Raw genomic sequence first — 27,534 nt, forward strand, 5'->3', positions numbered from 1 at the left:
TCCAGCACCTTTTATTAAAGAGGCTATCGTTCCTCCAGTGAGGGTATTTGGCTCCTTTATCGAAGATGAGGTGGCTGAGTGTGTCTGGAATTGTTTCTGCATCTTCTAATCTGTTCCACTGGTCCTCAGGTCTGTTTCTTTGCCAGTACCATGCTGCTTTATCACAGTAGCTTTGTAGTATAGTTTCAAGTTGGGGGTGGTAATACGCCCTGCCATGTCTCTGTTACCTAGAATTTCTTTTGGTATTCTGGGTCTCTTCTTGTTCCAAATGAATTTTTGGATTATTTTCTCAAGGTCCATGAAGGACGGTGCTGGGATTTCAATTGGGATTGCATTGAATCTATATAGCAGTTTTGGAAGTACAGCTATTTTCACTATGTTGATTCTTCCTACCCAGGAGCGGGGAATATCTTTCCGTTTTCTGATATCATCTTCAATCTCTCTTTTCAGAGTGCTATAGTTTTCAGAAAAGAGATCTTTGATTTCTCTTATTAGGTTGATTCCTAGGTATTTCAGTTTTTTGGATGCCTTTGTGAAAGGAATTGTTTGCCCTATTTCTCTCTCAGTGAGTCTGTCATTTGTGTAGAGGAAAGCTGTTGATTTTTGTGTGTTGACCTTGTAACCAGCTACTTGACTGAATTTGGTTATTAAGTCTAGAAGACTTTTGGTGGAGTTCTTGGGGTCTTCTATATAGAGTATCATGTCATCTGCAAATAATGACAATTTGACTTCTTCATTTCCTATCTTTATTCCTTTTATTTCTTTCTCTTGTCTAATTGTTGTGGCTAATGTTTCCAGAACTATATTGAACAGGAGTGGTGATAGTGGACATCCTTGTCTTGTTCCTGATTTTAGTGTGAAGGATTTCAGGTTTTGACCATTTAGTATGATATTGGCTGTTGGTTTTTCATAGATGGCTTTTATCAGTTTGAGGTGGAGACCATCTATTCCAATTTTTTGTAGGGTTTTTATCATAAATATGTGTTGGATTTTGTCAAATGCTTTTTCTGCATCTATGGAGATAATCATATGGATTTTGTCCTTGGCTCTATTGATATAGTGTATTACATTGATTGATTTGCACATGTTGAACCATCCCTGCATCCCTGGGATGAATCCCATTTGGTCAGGGTGTATGATCTTCTTGATGATCTTCTGCATTCTCTTTGCCAGTATCTTATTAAGGATTTTTGCATCTATGTTCATTAGTGAGATTGGCCTATAGCTCTCTTTTTCGGTTGGGTCTTTCTCTGCTTTGGGGATCAAGGTGATGCTTGCTTCCAGGAATGAATTTGGGAGTATTGCTTCCCTTTCAATTTCATTGAAGAGTTTAAACAGTGGTAACAGTAGTTCCTCTCTAAATGTCTTGTAGAATTCAGCAGTGAAACCATCAGGACCTGGGCTTTTCTTAGTTGGTAAGTTTTTAATTATGTTTTCAATTTCATTGATTCATATTGAGTTTTTAGAATTTTAAGGTCTCCTTCATTCAACTTTGGTAATTCATATGTATCTGGGAATCTGTCCATTTCTTCTGTGTTTTCCTTCTTACTGGCATACAGGTTCTCGAAGTAGTTATTGATGATCCTCTAGATTTCTGCTGGGTCTGTTGTAATTCCACCCTTTTCATTCCTAATTGCATGGATTTGGGCCTTTTCTTTCCTTTTTCTAATAAGGTTGTCTAAGGGTAATTTTGTTTATTCTTTTGAAGAACCAACTCTTGGCTTCATTAACTTTTTGTATCATACTCTTCATCTCCATTGAATTGATTTCTGCTCTGATCTTTATAATTTCCTCCCTTGCATGAGCTTTGGGTTTGTTCTAATCTTCTTTTTCTAGAAGCCTGAGGTTCCACATCAGGTTGTTTAATTGGGCTCACTCTGTTTTCCTAATATGAGTATTCACTGCTATGAATTTCCCTTGTAAGACTGCTTTCATTTTGTCCCATAGATTCCGATATGTTGTATTGTCATTGTCATTTAATTGAAGGAACTGTCTGATTTCTTCTTTAATTTCTTCTATGACCCATTGGTTATTCAGAAGTGTGTTGTTCAATTTCCACGTGTTTATGAAATTTTTGCAGTTTCTTTTGCTATGGATCTCCAATTTGATGGCATTATAGTCTGATAATATACATGGGATAACTTCACTTCCTTTGCACTTACTTAAACATGTTCCATGAGCGAGTATGTGGTCTATTTTGGAGAACGACCCATGTGCAGCTGAAAAGAATGTATATTCTGATTTTGTAGGGTGGAACACTCTGTAAACATCTATTAAGTTCATTTGTTCAAGAGTTTGATTGAGTTCTAGTATTTTATTACGTATTTTTTGTCTAGTTGATCTATCTATTTGTGACAGTGGGGTATTGAGGTGCCCCACTACTATTGTATTTGTGCATTTATGACTTTTCATGTCTGTTAACATTTGTTTCATATAGTTGGGGGCAGTAGCATTTGGTGCATAAATATTTATGATTGTCATCTCTTCCTGTTGAATTGTTCCCTTTACAAGGCTATAGTGTCCTTCTTTGTCTCTCTTAATCAGTGTGGGTTTGAAATCCACTTGATCTGCAAAAAGGATAGCTACTCCTGCCTTTTTTCAGGTTCCCATCTCATGGAGTATTGTTTTCCATCCTTTAACTTCAGTCTGTAAGTTTCTTTTTGAATTAAGTGTTTCTTGTATGCAGCATATTGTTGGATTTTGCTTCTTGACCCATTCTGCCGGTCTATTTCTTTTGATTGGTGAATTGAGACCATTAACATTGATGGTTATAAGTGATATGTATTGACTTATCATTGTCATCACGTTTTCTTTTTGTTGGATTCTCCCCCTTTACATTTAATTTCTTGTTGCTCCTGATGGATTCATTCTTCTGTGCTTCTTGGGGTTGTGATCCTCATTGTCTTTTCCTAGGATTTTGTCTAAAATTTTTTGGAGTGCTGCTTTTGTATTCATGAAGTTCCTAAGGTGCTCTTTGTCATGAAAGTATCTTATTTCTCCATCCATTTTGAAAGATAGTTTTGCCGGGTACATCAATCTGGGTTGGAGGCTATTTTCCTTTAGGGCTTGGAATACATCACACCAAGCTCTTCTTGCCTTGAGGGTTTTGTGTGGAGAAGTCTGCTGTGATTCTGATGGGCTTTCCTTTGTATGTGATTGTTTCTTTTCTCTAACTGCTTGTAGAATTTTGTTCTTCTGTTGGGTTTCTGGAATCTTAACAATTATATGTCTATGTGTAGTTTTTTTAATCAAGGCTTGTTAGAGTCCTATATGCCTCACTTATCTGTATATCAAGTTTTTTTCCCCTGCTTGGGAAATTTTCTGTCATTACTTCTGTGAACAGTTTTTTTTAATGTCATTTGCACTCTTTCCTTTTCCTTTGTTGATTCCAATCAGTCTTATGTTATTCTTCTTTGCATCATCTAGCAACTGCTGGATTGATTTCTCATGGCCCCTTACAATTTTGAAGCAATTTTTCTTTTCCTGGTCACTAATTGCAATCTTATCTTCTATATCTGAAATTCTGTCCTCATTGGCTCATTCTGCTGGGTAGACTTTCAATGGGCTTTTTAATGTCCTGGAAATCTGTTTGCATCTTTTTTATGGATTCCATTTGCTTCCTATGTTGGGATTCCATCATGTTCCTCAGATCCTCTCTAGATCTATTAATCATGTCTTGCATTATATGCATAATCTCTGCTGTTGTCTGAGAAATTATTTCTGATTTCATTTTTTCTAGATCCTCTTTTATTGCCAGTTCAGGGAGTCCAGGTGGTTGAGTATCAGAATATTCCATCTCATTTCCCTTTCCAGTTGCTGTAGGTGATCTGGAAGTCTGGTTTTGAAACTTGTTTACGTGTCTTCTCATTTCGATGGGTGGAGGGGTCAGGGGGTGTATGTGCTGTTGGCGCCCACTCGGCTCACCTCCTCTGTGCTGCAAGTGGTGGTACAGTGGCCTGGAAGCCTCTTCCTTTGTGCTGGGAGTGGTGCTATGGCCAGTGTATTAGGATCTTGAGGACCCATACTGAGAATGAACTCTGTGATCCTGGATGTGTTATTTCCCTTCTCCTGGCTTCCATTTGCTCACCTGCTGGACAGAGCCAATACTCTCTTCTCATGGAGTTCTTGTGAGGAAAGGACCAGTTTTATGGATACAGCGCTTGTCTTTAAGGTAATGTTAGGGCCACTGGGTTGGCCAAAACAACAATCATTCCTTGTCCATCTGGAATGCATTTATGGGTTTGGCTTTCAAACAAAGCATCACACATGGTGCCATCAAGTTCCCAGTAAGAAGAAAGCATTGTGTACCAATATATGTACAGTGATAAATAATGTGAGATGCTCAAAGATCATAAGGGGGAAATCTGCAATTTCCTCTCCACCTTCCCAGGCTGACATGAATCTAAACTGCTGCCTTTCCTTGCTGTCAGGATGGAAGCAGCAGTTCTCTGATTCTCCTTCCTGTCTTCCAAGCCACAACCCCAACCACACCCATTCCCATGCTCTTCCCTCCCCAGTAGAACAACAGTGGCCACCCCACTGTGTGTCACTTACTGAAGACTGTGCACATGTGTTAGTTTATTGGAGCTTCATCAGCACTTCATGCAGCAGCCTGGCAAGGACTTATTAGCCCTAATGTAGTTACCAGTGATTTTACAGCAGAGACCAAAACCTGTGTCTCCCACCTTCTCCCGTTTGCTTTTACTGCTGGCTCACTGATTCTGATGGGGGCACTTACTGCATGGTGACCAAGGATGAAATTGACTCTCCTCAACCTGTTTCTACTTTGGTATAAATGAATGAGGACAGCTAATAATAACGTTGTTAATACTTCGCCTATGCCAGGTACTCCCCTGGAATTCAATGTGTATGAATTTGATTTGCCTTCACAACAATACTATGAAATAGGTAGTTATTTTCCTGTCTGTTGTGAAGATGAAGAATCTTTAAGCACAGAGAACTCACCTACAGGTAGACAAGTAGTGAGAGGTAGAGCTGGGCCTGAAATGCTTCAAGTTTGACAACTGAGTCCACTATGCTATAGGGGTTCAGGGATGATAGTCACTACCTGTATAATAATAGGTGTATCTAAATAGTGTGCCTGTAATATAAATCCCTGTGAAAATTAAATCAAATAATGTATATGGAAGCCCTTTAAAAACAATTTTATGGATATAAGTAAATCTAATTTTTTAATTAGTAAAATCTAGTTTCGAATTTAATCACTATCTAAACAAGTATTAATTGACCACTACTCAAGTTTTAATCAAGCCTCTATGTGCATCTATCTGCAACATACATTACACCCAAAATAATCAAGTCCCTTATTACCAGTCAGCTGAGAGTTGTCTTGCTCAATTCAAGAAAGAAATCACAAAGAGGCAAGCAATACCAACCCAGTGAGGAGTTTGTGCTTACTGGAGTTTGTGCTTGAGCACATTGGAGACCATACGTGAGGTAGGGTTCTTAGACTGGCTTCCTGAGGAAGCTCTGGGCAAAGCTTCTGAAGGTCTGCCGCTGTCTTACACAGGCACACTTGGGATCCCTGTACAAGTCCTGTCTGACTTCTTGGTAACCTGCCAATGTGCATAGTCTGTCTGTCCTTGGCTCACAAAAGATAGAGGTGGTTCTCACAATCACCACCTTGGGAAGGCCATATAGCCATCAAAGTCAAGTATGCCACTCATGCAGCTGTTGGGTGTTTCATCATAGTAGGCTAGCAACCCTAAAATAACATGCCAGATAAGGAAACCTTGGTGGATGAGGAGATTAGGGGCTCCCTATTCTGGCTCACTCTCATGAGAGAGGCTGGGCAAGTTCTTTGCAGTTCATTTATATACTCTGGACCCCAGACTTCTGTCACTGAGACTTGGAATTCTTCCTATGGCAAATCCATATCATATGGACAGCTTCTTCCTCATAAGAGCCTCCTGTGAAAATCTTTAAGTAATTCTCTGGGCAGAGGGAAGATAAAGATAGTATCTCTTTTGCCCATGCTATCTACTAGTAACTATTTGCTTGCTCAAAGGGTAGGCAAAAAGTGTTTTGAGACTTCATGTGGACTCTGGACTGTGGTCAACTAGTGATTTATGCAGTGGCCATTTGATATAAATGTTGTATTTCCTTTGCTGGCAGGTATTTGTCATCACCACCACAACGAATGTAGTTTATGAATAATGGCTGGTAGCAGGACCCTGAAGTATTAGGAGTTTGAATAGGGAGAGTAAGGGAGCATTAATTTGGAAAGAGTTAGCAATGATTGATGAGTTAATAGAGTACTCCTAATGACTCCTGGTCCTCTTCATATCACATGGGGTAAACACTTACTTTGTCATTGAGCAACTCTGTGATTATCAAAGATGATAGATTGCTGCAGCATGATCACAAATTGTGAAGACTTACTGTGAGAAACACCTTACTTGCTTTACTCCTTAGACCAGAGATGTACAATAGAACATTCGACAGTGATGGGAATGTGCTGTATCCATGCTGTCTAATTCAGTAACTCCTACCACTTTTGGTTGTTTTGTTCTTGAAATGTGGTGAGTGTGATTGAAGAATTGAAGTTTTAACTTTCTTGAAATTTGTTTAAAGTTAAGTAGCCACAATGGATAGTAGTAGGTGCTGTATTGGACAGAGTTTTCACCTCTCTTCTGGTTGGTTCTTTTATCTTAATCCTGTGGTTAACTTAAATATAGGATACTAAGATATTTCCACAAAGCTTCATGCAAGAGATAAAAACAAAACAAGTGGACAAAAGAAACAGGAGAAAAGAAATCTAGGGGAAGTAGAGAAAATATAAAGAATATAGGAAAATTCAATAAAACTCATTAAAAGTAATGTTTCAGAGAAGTAAGGGAAGATATGAAATCAAGGAAACAAGAACTAGGTGCTATGAAGAGAAATAAAGTACAAGAGAACACCCTTGCAGATTAAAATTCAGAGGCAATAGAAAGGTAAGAAGATAGTCAAGAAAATCTTGAAGTAGCTCCAATGTACAGAGTAGGAAATAGGAGGGAAAGATGAATAAATCAATTCAAGAGCTATAACAGTTTGATTAATAGGAACCTCAGAAATAGAGAATAGACAAAACATAGTAAAATCAGTTATCAAAGAAACAAGAAAAGACTACCCAGAGCATAAGGACATATCTCTCTGGAAGACTAAGATCCACATCGTCCCCTAATAAATACAAGTTCAAAGAATCAACTGGTACTTAGCACCATGACGTTTCAGAAGAACAAAGGCATTCAGGGACTTAGCTGATTCCAGAGTTGAGAGAGGGAGGTGGGAGTAACACACAGGCATTAAAACTACTTATTAACAATATTAAAAGCTAAAACTCCAATGTGTTAATGTCTTCATATTTATAAAACAAGAGGGCTTGCAAATCTAAGGCAAAGCATATACACCATCTAAAATAGCTTCTATCTATGTTCTGTCTATGTAGATTCTATGCAAAAGCAAACAACTAACCAAGAGCAAATGTAGTAGGAAGTTATTTTCAGATTTGCAAGGGCTCAAATCTTTCCCATGCATTCTTTCTGACAAAGCACCAGTAGGGTTCAGAGGGTGATTCAGTGATTCAAGAATGAGAAGGGGGGCATATACAATACACAGAGGGCATAAAGAATTACAGCAAACAGAAGTCCAGCATATGAGCTGGCCAACATTCTTGACTTGAATAAGAATATGAGATGCTCTAGCATGTGTCTCCATTTTAGACCATAGAATGGTTTGTACCACTACTAACCAATAGGTGATAGGTTAGCAATTTAAAAATGGGTTTAAGAAAGCTAAAGAAATATTGAATAGCAGCAGATTCCTATATGAAAACTAAGTATTTTTAAAGGTAGCTATTAACTGAAGAAAACTGAAATTGTATAAGAAAATAAATCACAATGAAGTTCTTTGTTCATCAGTAATCAGTATTTATATAGCTATAACAATGCAAACACTAATTTGACTTAATAAAAATTGAAATACAATGACATTGAGAGGATGGAAGAAGGCACAGTGAAGTGGTGAATGTGAGTTAAATACACTTCTCTCACAGCATAAAATTCACATCTAACTCTGATGATCTAGAGAGAGAGGTATAAGCATATGATTTAAAAATAAAAAGCAATTAGAAGAGTTGAATAAGATTGTGGGACTGAGGGGTGAGAGTCAGTGTGTTGGGGACTAGAAAATTTTATTACGAGGTGTTTAGTAATTTTTTAGTTTTAAAAAATATATGCGTCTATTACTTTGAAGAACTGGTATGTTAAGAAGCTATGAAATAATGTAAAGAATTTAACATTTTTTGGGGGGTGCTGGGGATCGAACTCAGGACCTTGCATTTTCGAGGCAGGCGCAGTGACACCAAGCTAAATCCCCGGCCCTAACATTTCTTAATAAGTTGAGCTGTCAGAAATCTGGCAATTAGAGCTAGGTTTTTCCAGGAGTGGTGTATCCTCTGACAATTATGCAGGTGAAATATCTTGCTTGTTTTGTTTCAGATATATTTTACTTACATATAAATACACACACACACGCACACACATATATACACACGTGTATAACTTTACAGATATAGTTAAAGTCATATATCCCTCATTCCAGTCCTATACATAAATTTAATTTTCTTCTTTCCTGCTTGTGTTTCTTTACATTTTTACTACACATGCTCACACATCTGTAAAGATATATTAATTTACTGTTCATGTTTTAAAATTTTCACTTAAATGTTATTATGGTCTATGCATTATTTATTCTGTACTTGCTCTATTTATTCAATATGTTGAGCCCTATCCACGTTGACTTATTGACCTAGTTTATTCATTTTATTATATCTTTTGACTCTACCAGAATTTACTTTTCCTTCCAGATTTTCACTTTCACTGTCAATGTGACAGTGAAAATCCTTTACAAGCCTCCTGCTGAGCACCTTCAGCCTATACACCCAGAAACAGAACTGCTGGGTTACACTGTCAGCCCATTTTCCATTTACTAGGTCACTGAGTCAGCATCATACTTAAACACTATTAAAGAATGTTTTCAGCAGATTCCAGCTCCTGGGTAACAGGCTGGCACAGACAGTCCCGCAAGAGGTGTAGACCTCGGAAATACCATCTGCGTCCCTCTCACAACAGCGCCAAGGATCCCCCATCAGAGGCGGCAGTCAGGACCACAGCAAGCCACATGCTTATTCAAGGTCTTCCCAACAGGCAGGCATTGACATTTAAAGGGCCGGCGAGAGTCTTTCCCTTTTACACTAGTTAGCATACAGCTCAGAAGATGGAGGGAGCCTGGGCAGAGCAGAATTACAGAGCACGTCATCTGGACCACAAAAGTCCCATGGGTAGCACATGGGTGCATACATTCTTCCAGCCATGGATTAGATCAGTAGTTATGAACTATGTGTCAGACATGGAGCTTAACTCTAGAGTGGAAAATGCCCCAAGAAAGGGAATGTTCCTTTCTAATGAGACACAGGAGAAAGGACCTGGGAAGCCCCCTTTACATTCTTTTCCAAAGGAACACCCTTATCAGGCAGTACCCTGCTCCAAACCATTGCATTCACTGCCCTCATCTCTCGGCTTTGAAAATTGTCTCAACTGATGGGCCAAGGAGGCTCACTTGACTCAAAAACTGCTTGCTAATCCTAAAGCCACCTAACAACCTGTGACTTATGCCCCACATCAAGAAGACAGGATATTCCTTCTTTTAGGCATGTTCGCCTCAGTTAGCACTGGGTGCTGGGGCTGGAGAGTCATGTAGGCACAGAATCTGGGGAGCTATTTCTCTTCAGTGGGATGAGAAACAGAAGAAAGGCTACATAGAGGAAGAACAAAGGAGACCAGAGATAGAGGGAACCCCTCTTTCCCAAGCATCTGTTCTCACACTTCAGATCCTATTAGGTTCCTCCTTCTTTGCCCTAGTGTAACTCATTGTCTGTTCTCCCTTTGATTGTCCATGACGTCATTCATCGAAACACTATGATAAACTTGCCTTTGCTAAGTGAGCTTTAGCAGCTCTCTTCTCCTTTTAATTCCAAAAGATCCACCAGGAGAGCAGATATAGAGAGGAGTTAAATCCAAAAGTAAATGTGGCTTGATTTGGCTAAGGGGTGAGGAAGACTAGTCCAGGTGGTAGGAATGATGTGAATGAAAACAGAGAGGGAAGAAAGCATCAGCATCCACGAAGAAGCTCCAGAATCTCAGCCTGGTTGGAACACAGGATTCCTGCAGGAAAGGTAGGCAGTGTCCTTGAGAAGGAATGCTGGGCTAGATTGTTACCTTGCTTTCATGGCAGGCTAAGGTATCAGGGATTTACTCTGTTGACCATGGGGAGTCATTGGATGGGACCCAATTCTGTATGGAAGCCTCAAGTTTCCCAGATTTGATAAAAGTTTAAGCACCAGATTGAAGTTAGACCTCAAAGCCACCCTTGGCCTTGGTTGGAACTTCATATGACTGAGAAAATTACTATAGCTAAAGCCATGAATCTCCCTCACACTCCCTAGAGTAATCACAGAGTCATAAATACTACATTAGGAAAGACTCCCAGTGATGTTCTTGTTCAACCTGATTTTATAGATGAGAGGGCAACTAATGTGCTCACTGCCTCCTAGAGAATGGATCAGGGTGCTAGAACTAGAATCCAAGAGGTCTGATTCTTCTTTCAGAGCCATTTTTGGTCACCATGCACAAACCATGCTCTCAAGCAGGCACCTGGACTTACAGCCATTTCACCTGGGGAGAGTTCACCCTGACCTATGACGCTATTCTACCCCCTCATCTCCATGCAGGCCCTGACACATCAGCTCTGGTTTAGCCCCGCTCCACCCAGACAGCCCAAGGCCAGCTGGACACAAGGTGCTCCCAAAGAGGAGCAACATCAACAGTCTTAGATGCTGACAGGTTAACTTAGATTGTCAAGATCAGGCACAGGACAAGGCAGGACAGCAAGACAATTTGAAAATCAAGAGGTTTCTCCCTAAGTTAATCTACAAATTTACTTCAAGAACAGATAAATTTGACCATAGATTAATTCTAGAAACATATGTAAAATAGTACGATGCTGGAATGTTTTTGAAAATTATGCTACTGCATAGGAATAGACAGATCAATGAGACAAAATAGCAAGTTCGGAAGTTAAACCCAATACATAAGGGAATGTAGTATATGAAAAATACAGCATTTTGAACTGAATTAATAGATAAAGAGTAGATAACATAATCAAGATTACTGAGACAACTACACAGCTACAAAAAAAAAGTTGGATGCTTATTTCACAGCAGACACCAAAAATTAATTCCAGATCAAGTATTTAGTCCAAAAACAATCCTATAAAGTAGTAAAATATAGGATGGGTTTACATATACATATGTATATATACTGTACATACATAAGTATATACACATATATGGTCTTTTAATATGGAAAACCTTTCTAAATATATCCAGCAGTATTTGGATATATGAGAAAAGAGACTCATTATATCATACATTCGACTTCTGCATGGAGCAAAAACCCACCATAAACAAAGTTATGTTTCAAATCAGAAAAAAGGAATCTTCAATTTACGTTATGGACATCTCTTATATTTAACATATAAGTAGTCCTCTAAAATTAACAAGGAAAAGAGAACAGCAATCCTCAAAAAATGGGCAAAGGAAATCATTGCAGTTCATAAAAAGAAAAAAGAAGGTTCATAAAAATAGGCAAAAATGATTGATCTCACTCATAAGAGAAATACAAATTAAAGCCCAAAAGAAATCCCTTGTTCCCCCATCACCTTGGCAAGATAGCAGTGTTTGATTCTTGGGACTCCCAGGCTATGGGGAAACAGTTGCACTATGGATGGGAATGTAATTTGGTATTACCTGTAGGGAGGGCAATAAGTTAGTGTCCATGAAGGCATATGCTGTATTGACAGCAACTGCACTGCCAGACAGTCAGCCTATAAACAGTCTCACAGATACAGAATGGTGTGTGTGCAAAACTATTTTTGCAGCATCGTTTTTGATAACAAAAGTTTGGAAGCTATTATATTTTAGATCTGGAATGTCCTCTTGAAAGCTTTATGTATTCAGAGGTGGGGCCCTCAGAGTATGGGAGCACTATATTCACCAGTGGGCCACTGATGAATCCATGGCTGAGTGTGCTGTTAGGAGGTGGGGCCTGGTCAGAAGAGGAGGAAGAGACGGTCACTAAGGGTGTGACCTGAAAGGGTAAATCTCTTTCCCTGCCTTCTCTCACTTTGTTCTCTGCTTTCTGCCCATGATGATGTGAGCGGCTTTCCTGGGCCAGACCCTTCTGCCGTGTCTTCCTGCGTTGGAGCTAGCCAAGTATGGACTGAATCCTCTAAAAACTATCAGCCCAAATAAACAATTCCTCCTTTAAGTTATGGGCATTGACGTTTTATCCCAGGGGTGAGAAAGTGATTAAGACAGAAGCAATGAAAATATTCATTGCTATGTGATTAATTAAATAAATTATGGTCTCTCCTGATAATGAAGTGCTATCCAGCTGTTGAAAACAATAAAGAAGTAACTTTGTGTACCCCAAGGGCCCAAAGTAAATTTAGAAAAGCAAACAAGAGATGCAATTTTATACATGCTTATGGGAGACTTTTACTTTGACAGCCCCCAGTAAACCATGCCTCCCATAACTTCTGCCCTTGCAAGCCTTTCCCACATTGTTTCTGGGCTTGAGCACTGACTGGTTTGGGCAATGGAAGCAGGATACCAGTGGACCCCTAATAAGAACCTGCACTCACTTTCTTGAAATATTTGTTGCAACCCAACCACCACGCTATGAGAAAACTCAGGCTTCCATGTGGAGAAGGAGATACCAACTGCCCTCAGCTGTCCTCATCATTCCAGGTGAAACTCCACACATGATGGTGGAAAAGCATCATTGGACACTCCAGCTTTGGCCTGTGTGTGAGGGGTGGATTAAGCAGCCCTGATGATGAGCTCTGTCCAATTTGCAGAATCGTATGCTAATACACAAGTGTCATTGTTTTAGGTCATATATGTGTTATTGGTGTGCGTGTGTGTGTTTGTGTGTGTTCCACTGCGGATTGAACCTAGGGCCTTCACTGAGCTACATCCCCACCCCTTTTAATTTTATTTTGAGACCAAGTCTTGCTAAATCACTGTGTTTCCCAGGCTGGGCTCAAATTTACGACCCTCTGCCTCAGTCTCATGGAGTGTTGGGATTATAGGCATGCACCAACATATGGCTTGGGTGGCTTTTTTATATAGGCAGCAACAGATAAATGAAATAGTAATAATATAGAAAGAAATAATAATAGTAAATATAAAAATAGTAATAATATAGAAAATTCTAGAATAAAAATTTAAGTTAAAAATCAAGGTGGAGAACAATGTTTATTATTATCATTGTGTGTTTATGGAGGAAATATATGTATCTATATTCATAGACTGTGTTAGTGCCCTCAGGCTGCCGTAACAAATTACTAAAACGAGGTGGCTTAAAACAACAGAAATTTATTTTCTCACAGTTCTGTAATCCAGAGTCCAAAATCAAGGTGGAGGCACGGCTGCAGGTCCTAGAGGAGTATCTTTCCCTGCCTTCTTCAGCTGCTAGGAGGCATCGGCAGGTTTTGGCTTCCTCATCTTGTTGTTGTCTCACCCCAGCCTAACTACAAGGATCTCTCCTCAGGGTGTCTGTATTCTCTCCCTTCTGTCATTTATGAGGATACCGTCATTGGATTGAGGGCCCATTACCAATCCGGGTAAGCCGGGGTGGAATATCAGCTCAACATACTTAGCTTAATTATATCTGCAAAATCATTTTTTTCTGAATAAGGTAACATATACTGGTCGCAGAAATTTGAATGTGACGGATCTATTTTTTTTGTAGGCTACTATTAGACTTACTATTTCTATAAAAAAAGCTGACAGAGATCAGTTGCCTCCAGGGCAGGAAGAAAAGTGAGAATTAAATGGCTGGAGGGCAGAAGAAAGAGAGAAAAGGGAAATAGACTTACTTCTCCATGGAGGAGTCCTGCAGAAGGTTGTGATTGTCACAGCTGGAGGAGTACTACTGGCATCTAGTGGGTAGAGGGCAGGGATGCTGCTAAACACACTACCATAGTAATCTAGGAGAGACCTAAAGAAACAAGCAAATGGAGATTTAGATTTCACACTTATTTGGGCTTGTCTTTGGGCTTGTCTTTTGGCAAAGGGTCTCAGCCAGGTTCCTTCCTGGGTACCAACAGAGAAACAATTATTTACCCTCTGGCATTTGCATGTTCAGTCAGTTGCATCATGGTGGTGAGCGAGGGTAAGCAGATATTTTGGCTCCATCACCTTTAAGTGTGTTTGGTACAGGTAGGAAGAGCTGTGCACATCAGGTGGCTACTATTGTGGTGTCATGAACTCCTTTAGGTCGGTCATTGCCCTTCCAAATGCCATGGTCGCCCACATGCTTCCTACAGAGACACCAGGCAAAGTATAAGCCACTCTAAGGGCCTTCCAGAACCCCAGCCAGTTTCACTAGCTGAGAATTGGGATAAAGGCTCTATGGCAGTTTGAGGGCAGGGAGTCACACATCGGAAAGATGCATATGTGCAGAATACTGTCACAGAATTGCACTCAGACTTGGACCTAACAGCCTTTGGTGGAGGGATAAAGGAAGCAAGTTATCCATTCAGAATGATCCAATCTGCAAACATCTCTCTGTCATGTGAGTCTCAACCTTAGCACAACAGCGACTGCTCCCTGCTGGAGCACACAGTGTACATGAGAAGGCTGTAGCTTTGATGCCATTTCCAGGACTTGGCTCTGATGCCAACCTGTTCTCTCCCACTAAGCTCAGCTCATCACTGGTAAGTGGGTGTAATAATACTAAGATTCCTTGCATTCCATTTCAATCTATCTCTTAGGAAAATTATTTGCAAACCTCAATATTTTTACTGTTAGTAGTAAAAACGGCTTTGCATCACACCTCGCAATGGATCCCACCACACCTCGCAATGAATCCCAACACACCATTGGGCTATGACAGGGCAGTTGTGAGCAGCTGCCCATTGCATTAAAATCTTTAATTTAAACACACACAAATAGGCAGAAACAACAAGAAGTCTCCAGAGCCAAAATACATTTCAACCAGACAGGATGGAGTCATTTGGACTCACAGCCCAGCAGGCTGCCTCCCCTCTGATAACAGTGGTTTGCAGAATTTTCCAATTAACCCTCCCGCCTCCCCAAACACACGAATCTGCTCCCCCTGTGCCTGTGAGGGGCTGTGTGGGCTGTAAATTAAACCCAAAGTAAAAGAAGCGAGGTTGATGCAGCCCTGAGAAAAATACTATGATTAATCTCCTCTGGGCCTTCTCGGGTTGCATGTAATGGTTTGGGTGCTCAAATACTAGTGACTTGCTTTCCTGAAGTGGCAAAATGATAGGTAATTGCTTTTGGGAAGAGCCAAATAGCGGATGGCTTCTCCTCTGACCAGATTTATTTTAATTCTCAATAAACAGAATAATAGCATCCTTTTCTCTGCTCTCCAGGTCATTAGAGAGGCTTGGGCTCTGACCATCCCTGGGCACAGGACCTGCTACCAAATGCAATAAACTACATCCAGTATATAATTATCCTCCCTTATTGTCTGGCTGCAGAGGAGATGGCCCATAAGCTATCTGCATTCTCTTTTGGCACCTGCCACCCAGCCACATTGAAAGGGAAGAGCATGGCAGAAAGAGAGCTGAGTGGGCTTGGGGAAACTAGGGTGGGAGGAGGTTTCTCTGCTATCTTCTCTTCCGTGACACCAAGGGTTGCCATCCACTGTGGCAGGGAAAGAAGGCTCGATTTTCCAAGTGAAAAGGTAGAGCAATGTTGGAAGACTCTGTCCTAACGCATGAGAAGCGTCATCCTGGATAGCACCCTGGGGTGGCTCCCCTAGTCTGTCCCTTCTCTCCTTTGGTGCTCCTCCTTGCCTCTCTCTTAGGGTAATCCAGCTCCCACTTGACCCTGTCCCTTCAGGCAGATCTCCATTACAACCCCCTGGTAGTGACCTTCTTGTACTTACAGACTATGAACCTGGGGAAGGTGAAGAAAGAAGTCATATTAGGCACCTACTATATGCCTAGTACAGTTTTAGGTGCTTTAAATGTTATCTCATTCAATCTTCCCAATCCTCTGCAGAAAACATTCTTCTTTTCCTTAATGGGTATGTGAAAATGGAGGCCCAGAGGAGTTAAGCAACTGCCCTAAGACACATAGTAAGTTGGAGAAATAAAGCTCAAACCTAGGTCTATGTGATCTCAAAGCCTGTTCCCCATGGGTGATTCATAATCTCAGCCAGATGAGATTTAGGTTTCTTTTCCCAACCCCTGCTCTTCTCTGCCATCACCTCCTGACTTGACTTGCTACATGAACATCACTTCATCGTCCCTTCCTACTCCCCCCTACCCCATCCAATCTATGGCCCAATGCTCTGGCTGCCCAGATCTGATCTACAGCTGGGACCAGAGGTCAGGCAGGAAATTTCAGGGAGAGAAACTCTCACACCCACACCGGAGAGCTGGGCCGGAGGGAGGTCGTTCCCTGGCATTGATTCCAGCATCTAACAGTGGCAGAGTCCTGACCCCAAGGTGACTACACTCATCCCACTATAGAAGGTGTCCAGAGAGCTCCCCTGTCTGTTCCTGAGGATCTCAGAGTATCAGAAGAACTGTTCCCTGATCTCAGCCAGCCTGAGTGGGAATGAGGGGAAAAGCATATGAGTGAGGCTCCAAACACTGTGATCTAAGACTCCACCAATCAGATATTTTGTGCAGAACTAGGAGTTGGAGAGTGGCCCTAGAGAGTGGTTGGAGTTCCACCCCACACCAGCAGGGACGCCCTTGCAGCTTCATGTCTCAGAGTATCAGGGGTCTCTCTGTCTGAGGCCGAGGTTCTCTATCTGAAGAATTTCAGGTTCTTCGCTGCCCCTAATATGTTATGATTTTATCAAGAGTAATGTGTTCTTTTCTCATCTTTCTGCTACATGTCCTGGCTCTCTGCACCTTGACCTTCCTGTCTGGCATCAGTTTTTCCTGCTCCTCTAGTCCCAGGACATGCCCTGGTAGGATCCTCTGCTACAGCCAGCCACAAGACTTCCGACTCCACTCCAGTCCAGCACTTCCATTGGAGAAGATTCCAACCTCCTCCTTCTGAGGCAGGAACCAGATGAACAAGGTAGTCAGTTGGGAAAAATAGTCTTAAGCCAGACACGTACAGGAGACTAGCTATCAAAGCAACATGAGAAGGTATCCCAAGCCTTCCAGTGTGCCAGCCAGCAGCTGTTCAATGGAGGACAAGTACTTCAACACAATCTCCTGATTGCTTGGACCTTTCTCAACTTAGCCAGAGCAGAGATACAGGCATTGTACAAGACACTGTGTGGCCCTATTTACAGCTGTTGAGAATCTTACTTGAGGGTGGTCTCCAGGCCTCAGTCTACGCACCAGACTAATGGGCCTACAACACCAGTGAACTCAGCCATCCAGAAGCCTGAGAAGATCTTTGTGGAGCAAATGACTAGGAAGGGTGCAATAGAATCTAGGGATTGATAAACTGTTCTCAGGGAACATTACCAAGCCTGTCAGCTCCTTCCTCTTAGAATTCAAGCCAGCCAAATCAGGATCAGGCTGGTTAGGGGCCTGTTCCTTGTTTTCTAAAAGACTGCAGGCACTAGGGACCCTGGATTTGCATTTCACAGCTAGTCAACTCCTGATCGGAAACATGATCCTCAGTCATTCCTCATCAAGGGTGCGCTGTCAGGGTTATTTAGAGCTCAGGCTGGAGAGGAGCCTTTGGTGGCTGGAGCGAGCAGCAGGGAAGGCGGAGAGTGGCTGAAGGAGCTGAGAGAGAGGCCAGCATCTGTCTGGTGAGGACCACACACAGCGGCAGTGATGGATGGAGGGTGGAGGTGGGCTGAGGAGAAACCGTTCATCTTCACACATGGCAAGGGAGGAGGTCCAGGCAGGTGGGGAGCTTGCCTGGGACCAAGCTAGGAGTGAAGGATCCTACCTGGAAGAATGTAGAAAGTCATCTGTTTGCTGGAAAATTAGGGAAAGGAGAAGGCTGTCTATGCGTATACCATGTCTCACCCCTCAGAGAAAGATGAAGCCCTCACCACACACACACACACACACACACACACACACACACACACACACACACATACACACACTCTCACCGGAGGAACAGGGACCTGAGAACTGGGTAGAAGTCATAGTTTGTGGGCCTTTCTTGCCTCAAGAGTCTGCCTTGGGGCTGGGTGAAGGCTTGCTTGTGGACAAACAGTCTGGCAGACTGCTGTTCCTAATTGTGAAAGGCAGCTCTGCTGGGGCCTGCCTCCTTTCTGTCTCTGTTTCTGCAGGATATCTGGTTTCACAACAGGATCCTGCTGTGATGTATTTTCCCAGTGTGGCACAGAGCATGGTATTCTCATTCCACATTGGTGTTTCCAACTTGGACCAATTTGTTCTTCCTCCAAAATCTGATAATGAATACTTTTTTTAACAATTAAAAAAAGATGTGAATATGATTTCCTTAATTTTAAGATTCTGTTTTATTCCTTGCAAACCACTAGGGCCTGCTACTTCCATCAAACCCCAAATCTAGAAGAAATGATGATCAATTTTGCAGGCAATTAACATTTGTAATATTCACGTCAACTTAATGTGTCAATATTTTATGGTGTTCTACAAAGAAGAGACAAATTTCCAGTGGCCGGCCATCTGAAGACACTAGAAAAGTTGGGCCTGCCTGTATCTAAGATACCAGCTCTGCAGGGAGCCACTGAAAAGGGGAGCTGCCAGAGGACAGGGCTGGGGGAAGCGCTGGGCTCCTGGAACCCAAGGCAGCCAGCACCTCAGCAGTTTTTCTGACATTCCTACATTTTCAGGAGATTTAGGCCAGCATTTTGCTTTTGAAGATCCCAAGCTGTATAATTTGTAGACTAGACTCTAGCCCAGAGCTTTTCATGTCAGATCCTTAGAAGTCAAAAACATGAAGAGTATGGGGAATTATTAGTAGAAATGTCCTGAAAACATTAAGCTTCACTGGTGGAAAGAACTCAAAGAAGTCTGTATGCTCATGTCTGAGTAGTCCAGTGTTTTTCCATTGAGCTGACAGTTACTGGTTGACCTGTATCCCTCCCTCCAAATTTATGTGCTGAAGTCCTAACTTCCAGTGCCTCAGAATGTTATCTTATTTGAAAATAGGGTCATGGAATATGACATTATTAAAAGTAAGATAAGAGCTTGTGGAAATAGGTAGGCCTCTAATGCAATGTGACAGAGACCTTATAAAAAGGAAAACTTGGTCACAGCGATGCACACGTAGGAGGAAAACCACATGAGCATTGGAGTTATGTTGCCATGAGCCCAGAAACCATCAGAAACAAGAGAGAGAGGCCTGGGACAGGTGTTCCCTAGCGCCTTCCAGTGGTGGAACAGGTTCTCCCCAGTGCCTTCGTAGGGAGCCTCCTGATACCTTGAGCTGAGACTTTGAGCCTCCCTAACTGCTAGACAGTCTGTTTTTTAAAGTTAAGTTTTTATTAGTACGTGTTTGCAATGCATAATGATTGCATTCATTTTGGGGAATTGGTACATGTACATAATGCATCTCGACTCTTTCGTTTTTCTTCTTATCCCCCGCCCCTTGCCAATATCAGATTCACTTATTTACCATGTAAGTCCTTACAAAGCTAATTATCATACATACAGATTAAAGCCAGGCTAACAGGCCCCAAAATATAAAACATATAAGATAATTAGTATACCAAATCAAGGGACACTTTTAGGTACATTGTCCATGCTGGGTTACAATAACTTTTTCCTCTGTCTTCAAGTCTTTGTTGTTGAATCCACTCAGTGTGTGGCACTTGTTAGCTCCACCCTAGGCAGCTAATATGCTGTCTCAGATCTTGCAGGGCTTGGGTCCTATGGCAGATGTTATAATGCTTCTTCTCCCTTATATGGTTTACTTCACACTGTTACACTGAACACTTCACCACCTTGGTCCTGGAAAATACCGTTTTCCAGACTTATAGTAGCTGAGAATAATCTTGGCAGGCTAAACAAGCTGGAAGTTGGCTGTGATTGGAAGACTTAAGGGTATTTCTTATTTTATTTTTTTTTTAATATCTCAAGCCAGACATGCTTAGCTACTAATTCCACTCCTTGATTAAACATTAAAGGTCTGCACTGGCTCTGCCGAACATGGAATTATCTGTTAACTTGCAATCATGCTAAATTCGTAAATCTAATTTGGCTGTGGCATTAAGCCAGCAGCAAATGCAAGAGATTAACTTTTTTGAACTACCAGGACTAAAAATGGAAATTCTTCTAATGTTACTGTTTTTTCAATCGATCGATTTAATGTGACTTCCAAAGGCCACATGCCAATCTCTTGAGTGTGGGGAGAACAGGAAATGGGGAAACAAAGCTCGGCTCTGTCAATCACTGGTTTAGGAATATCAATCACAGAAGATGTCATAAACGCCATCCTGCCTGCCGGGGATTTAGTTCAGTGGTTCCGCCAACTGCCTCTCAAGCCCAAGGACCCGAGTTCGATCTCCGGTACCAAAAAAACAAAGAACATAAACGTCATCCTGTATAGAGCTGGCTTCCAACTTATGGGCTCACCAAGTTGTACAGGGTTCACAGATGTGAGGTCAAACATCTCTTGTGAAGCTCTACCAGTTTCCATCCTTGCACCAGCAGTAAGATGCCCGCATGGGTTGTGTCCCCTGTCCTCAAGCTTCTAACAGAGGACAGTGAACCAGCAAACCCTGCCGCTGCAGTAAATGTCCATGTGCATAGGTGCCAAACAGCACAAAAGGAGGCCTTAGCAGGGTGACCATGTGTGATTTCTGCAGCTGAGCCCGGCACCATAACTACACCCACTAGGGTACGAGGGAAGAAGGGCAAGTCACTCTGGAACTGGGAACTGAATGAGAAACAGCCTGAGTCTGAAACAGAGAAACGAAACATGCCCTAGCTGGGCAGGGGTTTGTCTATTGTCCCAAGGAATTATTGGAAAGTAACAAGGAATCATTAACATGGTTTGGGAAGGGTTCTGCAGAATTCTTTGGAGGACAAGAATAGGGTGGGCCTAGGTGGTTCCTACCCTAAGGGTGGTGGTAGTCATGGTACTAATTCCCCCCCAAGGGTCATTTGGATGTGCCTAGGGCAATTTTGCTTGTCACAATTTGGGGGGCTGCAGCTAGCATCTCAGGGGTAGAGACAAAGGGTGCTGCTAAACATTCTGCAACACACAGCACAGCCCCCATCAGGAAGACTCACCCAGCAGCAGAGGTCCACATGCAGAAGTGGAGGAACTTGGCCCTCAAGCAATGAATAGTAAGGGAATTGCAATGATCCTGGGCCAGCCAGATGCCACTAGGACTGGGAAAGGAGTTACTGTCCCCTGAGATGTGCAGGACAACAGGGAAAAGGGACTGGTAGATATCTGAACAAAATGGGTTAAATCAGGAAGGAGGTAAGTGGGACTGTATGGTGGCCTGCTCTCACAGGGTCACTGTGGACAGGGCCTTTAGGACACTGCATGATGTAAGAAACTCCCTTCCAATTGGTTCCTGGGGAGGAGCAGGGTGCCCAGCATGTCCTGACCCATGGCCTCATCTCTGATAAGTGGCAGGGGCCAAATGAATTTTGTAGGGCCAACGTGTACACAATTTGGGAAGCCTTCCTTAAAAATGCAAAATGAGATACAGATGGAAGGGGCCATGCAGACACAGCCTGGGGCTCGGGACTCATTGGTTCTGCTGGACACACACTACACTGGGAGGGAATGCTACCTGTGTGATCCCATTTCTAGGGCCTGTGGAACAATAAGAAGATTCCTGCTCTTCTCCCATCAGGAGATTCAATCACACAAGATGAGAGCCCTGACTCAGCAACATAGCCCTGGCTCTGCATGGAACAGGGCAAAGGACAGTCTTTGGGGACTTGCTCCCATGGAGGCAGACACTGGGAGCCCTAGAAGAATCATGAGTGGTAAAAACAGCCCTTAGCTAGGCAGCTGGAGGACCAGGGATGATTGCTCAGGGACCTGTCAGCCACCCTCTCGTGGCCCTACATGGAGACATCAAGATACTCCCTTCCTTTCCCCTCAGCCTCTTCCAACCTGTCCAGAGAAAGTGAGAGAAACCCAGAAAGTGGGGGAGCTCCCTCAGTTTCTCCATCTATAAAGTGGAGAGGCATGCATGTGTCCCAAGGTGGAAAGGAATCACAGGGTGGAGGGGACATTTATTAAGCTAAGACCAGTCCCCAGTGCCCACCTTTCCTGCATGTGGGCATTGTCATTTTTTGCCAGATCCATGAGACCGGTTGGATGCAGCAGCTCCTGTGTGCCTGGCACAGGACTCTCTGTTCGGGGCCACAACCTTTACCCAGCCTCTGGGGCACATGTCCTTGGGATAGGACACGCCTGATTGAAAATCAGCCTCGTCCAAAGGAGAGGCAGACAGGCTTGGGAGAGTGTGACATAGCAGTTGGCTGTGGACTGGGTGTCGAGAGCTAAAGTAAAGTACTGCTCACCCCCTGAGGAACTTGGGGCCAGTCTCTCCCCTTCTGGACTGTGATACCCTCATCTCCACTGTGTGTGTTTGTGTGTGTGTACACATGCACGCACATGTGCATGCACACACAAGCTCAGGTGTTGGGACTAAATCAGACACCATACTTCATAACTTGGAGTTCACAGTGAAAACTTCCCCCCTGCTAGAGAATACATATAAACCCCAGAAAGCAACAGTGGGAGGCTTTGAAGCCCACCCAGCAATCCGAAAACAAGAACCCCAAATTGGAGGATCTTTAAAAGACCTCCAAACTAGGTTTAAGCTCCTGATTCTTAGAGACAAAGTCTGGGGGAGCTGACCACAGGACACCTGCTAAGCCTAAGACCAACCATGTTCCTTAGGAGACCCAGGTGCTAGAGTGGACAGGCTTCCCAGTTCACAGTCCTGCATCTCATTGCAGCCCTCTGGAGCCACACCCAAGCTTCCTGTGAGAGAAGAGGTGTGTCAGGCAAGGACAAAGACTCAGGTAGAAGGACTGTGTCATGTCAGGTGGGAAGTAGGTCAGGATGGGAAGGACTAAAGGGAAATGACAGCCGTGATAACATTAGTGTGGATGAAAACTTGCTACATGCACTTTACAGGAATGAAGTCATTAATTACCACATCAGAAGGTAGATGTTTTAATTGTGGAACACGGAGCTCAAATTCTGCAAAATACTTTCACCTTTATTATACTGATTCGGTTTCCACAAAGCCTTGAGTAGGTGTCAGGGATAAGATTGTCACTGTCATATTGAAGACAAAGAAACAGATACTCAGAGAGGCAGAGTGAGTCACCCATTGTCAAAGTGCCTGGGTCCCTGCACTCCTGACCCCTTCCCGGAAGCCAGACTCGCTTCTTAGAGCTTCCTGCTACATCACATGGAGCCAGCAGAGGTCAGAAGAGAGCAACATTGCACTTTTCCCAGGCCAGCCAAGGCAACATAACCTCAGGGACATCACAGGACAGGTGCATGAACCCATCCACTCATGAAAAAATAACAAACTAATTCATTGTATACCTTAAAAGTTGTTCGACTTGGACAAGTCACTTAATCTCTGAGGGTAGTTCTCATTTCTACAAAATGAAAAGAAATAGTATTTTTCTCATAGGGATCTACTATACTGTCTAAGTGATGGATACATACAAAATATTTAGCAATTTCTGACACAGAGAAAGTACGAAAAGTAGTAGCTATTACTATTTCTATTATTCATGAGCAATATTTCATTCATTTCTTCAATCATTTAAATTCACCAAACCATGATCCATTAGTATCTGTCACTTTTTTACATTAACATAGAGCTAGGGGTGGGTGGGTGGGAGTGAATTTCAAAGACAACACGGCATCTTCTTGGAGTGCTGGGCCTTTAAATACAATTTGAAAACACAGATGCGCAAACTTCAGCCCAGACTTAAAGAATACACATCTGCAAGGAAGGGGCTTACTCACATTCACCTGTACAAAGCCTGAAAAGTGATTCTCTTTTTTTCAATTTGGTACCGGGGATCAAACTTGGGACCTTGCGCTTTTGAGGCAGGCACCAGAACCACTGAGCTAAATCCCCGGCCCAAGTGATTCTATAATAAGCTAGATTCAGGGAACCATTTGCTTGGACATTGAACCACACATAGAACTTAATCCCCTGAAGACAAGGGTTGCCAGGATCCATACTCCTTCCCTAGGGGTGTTTGCTCTCCCTGCGGGTGCAGAGAAATAGGTAAATATTTTACTAGCCTTAAAATAGAAGGGGCAAAGGGATATAGCCTGTGGGGATAGTGTGGGAATCTTCTTCCCCTTCTCCCTGGTGACATGCAGTCCCAGAGCCTTCTTCTGAACACCCCTCCTCTTCTTTGACCCTCAGTTTCTCCATCTTTAAAAAAGGAGTTGCACCAGCTGATTCTGTAGATGCTTTCAGCCCTGATATTATATAACTTTGATGCAGAAAGTCTATTGAATCAAAGTTTATTGATCAAAGTCTATTGAATGGCATGGCAGCCTATTGGATAAGACAGTAGTGGGAACTTCAAGAGATATCTGCTCCTGCCTATTACAGCTTCTTGTTACTCATAGAAAAAGTCCCTGCCCTTTACTCTGGGGCTTGGGTTCCTCTTGTATGCAGCCCTCACCTCCTCTTCCCTTTTTATCTTCTTTGTCCTTTGGTTAAAACGAAATGACCTGCTCACTCTTGCCTGGGGCCTCTCACCACTTCATTCTACCATTTCCAATGTCTCTTCTTTCCTCCAGCTTTCACCTCCCTTTGCACTTGCACCTGAGACTGTCAGACCCTACAGGGCTTTGTTCAAGTATGAGGTAACCCTTTGTACCAATCTAGAAGCCTCTTCTTTATGCTTCCCATGTCAAACTCGACATTGTTAGGATTATTACCTTCCGCTAACATTCACAGAGTTCGCTGTGTGGTAGGCATGATATAAATAATGTTGTTTTCTTTATCTTATTGACCACTTTCACAAGCATATGATATTGATACTACTGCTATTTCTATTTTACAGATGGAAAAACAGAGATCCAGTGTGGTTAAATAATTTTCCTATAAAGACTCTGCTATATAGACCAGTAGTTTCTGCAAGTGTCTTATCTCAGTGGATTTGGAGACTCCTCCCAGTTGCCACAAATGCCACCAATTCTATTTCTTAGGTCCTATAAGGAGAACCTGGGAAACTGGTATTAAAGGATACAGCTAGGAAGATAACATTGGCAGGATGAGCTGGATGAGTGAACAGTAAAAGCTATCTGTTGGGCCACTTAAACTTTGGAAGAATCACCAAGAAAAAACAACAACAAAAAATAGAGCCAACTCCATCCTAGTTCAAGCCAGTGAGCTCTGCCTATGCCCAACCTTAGCTGCAGCAGGCCAAGAAAAATATCCCCTTCAAAAGCATTTAGTTCAGTCTCAAGCCTAGGAAATGTTTAGGGATGCAATTTTTATAATGAAGACTGTTTTTAGAGCTGGGAGTAGAAAGTAAAACAACAACCACAACACAAGTGAAATCCAATGTTTAATTCAGCTCTTGTACGTAGTAAGGAAGGAGGGACAACGGGGATGGGAAGCAAAATAGAAGAGACCCCTTTTGCAAGATCTAGACCGAGCAGATGCATGCTGCTTTTCTTCCTGCACAGTTGCCTTTTTCAGCCATTAATTAACTCTACCGGTACAATTTAGATATACATAATGATCACATTCATCATATGGAATTTGTACCTGTATGTGATATATCTTCATTCTTATTTTTTCCCATTCTCCTCCTCTCCTTTCTACCCTTCTTTGCCTTCTTATTTACAAGAGCTTTGTTGCTATTTTATCTTTCTTTCTTCTTTTTTCCTTTCCCTTCTTTCCTTTCCCCCTCCCCCCTCCTTAGTTCCCCTTCCCATTTGAACATTTTCATCCTATTTCATAATATCTGTTATACATTTTGTTCTTTATTTACACTTTCAGTTTCTCACACTAGAGAAACAATGTGATATTTACACATGTGTGTCCGATTTATTTACTACTAAATGGATGCACCTAGAGACCACAGTTGCTTTTTAATTCAAGGAGTTACTCGATGGGAAAAGCTGTCTGTCTGTAATGGTCCCAGTGGCAGCTAGCATTAATGGACTGTGTGAAACTGGCCCCTTGGGACAAGATATTTGAAAAATGACTGCCAAGGGTTAAGAACTAGGAGGTTTATTTTTCATTTGTGCAGAAACGAATCTCAGATACTTTTTCTTTTCATTCTGGGAATTGTTTTCTTGGCTTTTCAAACCCCCAAATAAATAAGAGGGGAAAAAAAGTGGACTGAAGTGGCTCCAATCTGCAACAAGAGTGCAATTTCAGCTGATTTAAAGTGGGGGAGCAACAGAGGTAATGATCACGAAAGAGGCTGGAATTAGTCAATAAATAAGGTTCAAGGTTCCAAGCCTGACTTCTCTTTCATTATCCTTAAAGAATGAGAATAAAAAGATAGGTGGTTCCATTTATTAGTTTCCTAATAAAAGCATGATGCGATGCATCCCATAGCTCAGGATCTGGAGCAGGTCTTGGGAGGCATTGAGACCAAATCCAGAGTCCTCTTTTCCCCTACAATATGATTTGACCCACAAAGTTACACAACTAATTGCAGTTTTCCTGTGAGCTTTGGCCACTCCCAGCTCGATGTTCTCATGGGTTGCAAAACTTAGATCCTTGTGTTTCAGTGTCACAGGGTCTGACATTTGCCTAGCAGGGCACTAAATAATCCTCTGTTCAGCCACCCTCCTCATCTTTCTCACACGCCATCCCATTCTTGCTGCCATCCATAGAGAACTGTCTTCCTGAATTCAGTATCTAGGGTTGGGACATTTACCACCCAGTGGAGGCATGATTGTGGGTTTGGTGGAGAGTAAATAAGATGAAGTGCTTGGATTTATCACTGGCATGCATAATTGCTCAATTCGTGTCAGTTTTTAATATAGTACTTGTTATTTTTCTATTTCCCCGTAGAATAATAAATGTTATGGGGGTGCATGAGCACATGAATCTTGGGGGTGGGGAGCAATTATCACAACATAATGTTATTTAAGACCAAAAAAAGGAGACTAAGGAATGCTTGGGATGTAAGCAAATGTGACATCTATGTATTTGGAGCTGTGAGTTTCAGAATTTATATTCAGAGAGCAGAACATATCCATGGAGTGGTTGATAACAGTGCTGAAGATGTAGATAAGAGGTCCTGTGCAGTGTCTCCATGGAATTTGGATTATTGTCCCCAGTTCTTGAGTTCTTAGTTTCTTAAGGTTTTCAATCTCCTCAAAACATAGGCTAGGGAACAAAGAATCTGAGAGCTCAAGGGACAAAATCCAAAGAAGCTTTTCACAGGGTTAACATTTTGAGGAAGTCCCATATTTTATCTTTAAAACACATTCTAACTCTGGATTCTCTTCTGTGATGTGGTCTA

At 42.2% G+C, this 27,534-nt stretch overlaps 1 protein-coding gene across 1 annotated transcript in view; it reads left to right on the top strand.

Moving 5' to 3' along the window:
- Asic2 (acid sensing ion channel subunit 2) overlaps positions 1 to 27,534 on the top strand; it is a 1,077,068-nt gene that overhangs the window by 414,661 nt on the left and 634,873 nt on the right. The gene's annotated exons all lie outside the window — the stretch shown is intronic.

This window comes from Heterocephalus glaber, unplaced genomic scaffold, assembly GCF_053883595.1.
Source record: "Heterocephalus glaber isolate CG9 unplaced genomic scaffold, H.glaber_assembly_v1.0 deba00001564, whole genome shotgun sequence".
Taxonomy (NCBI): domain Eukaryota; kingdom Metazoa; phylum Chordata; class Mammalia; order Rodentia; family Bathyergidae; genus Heterocephalus; species Heterocephalus glaber.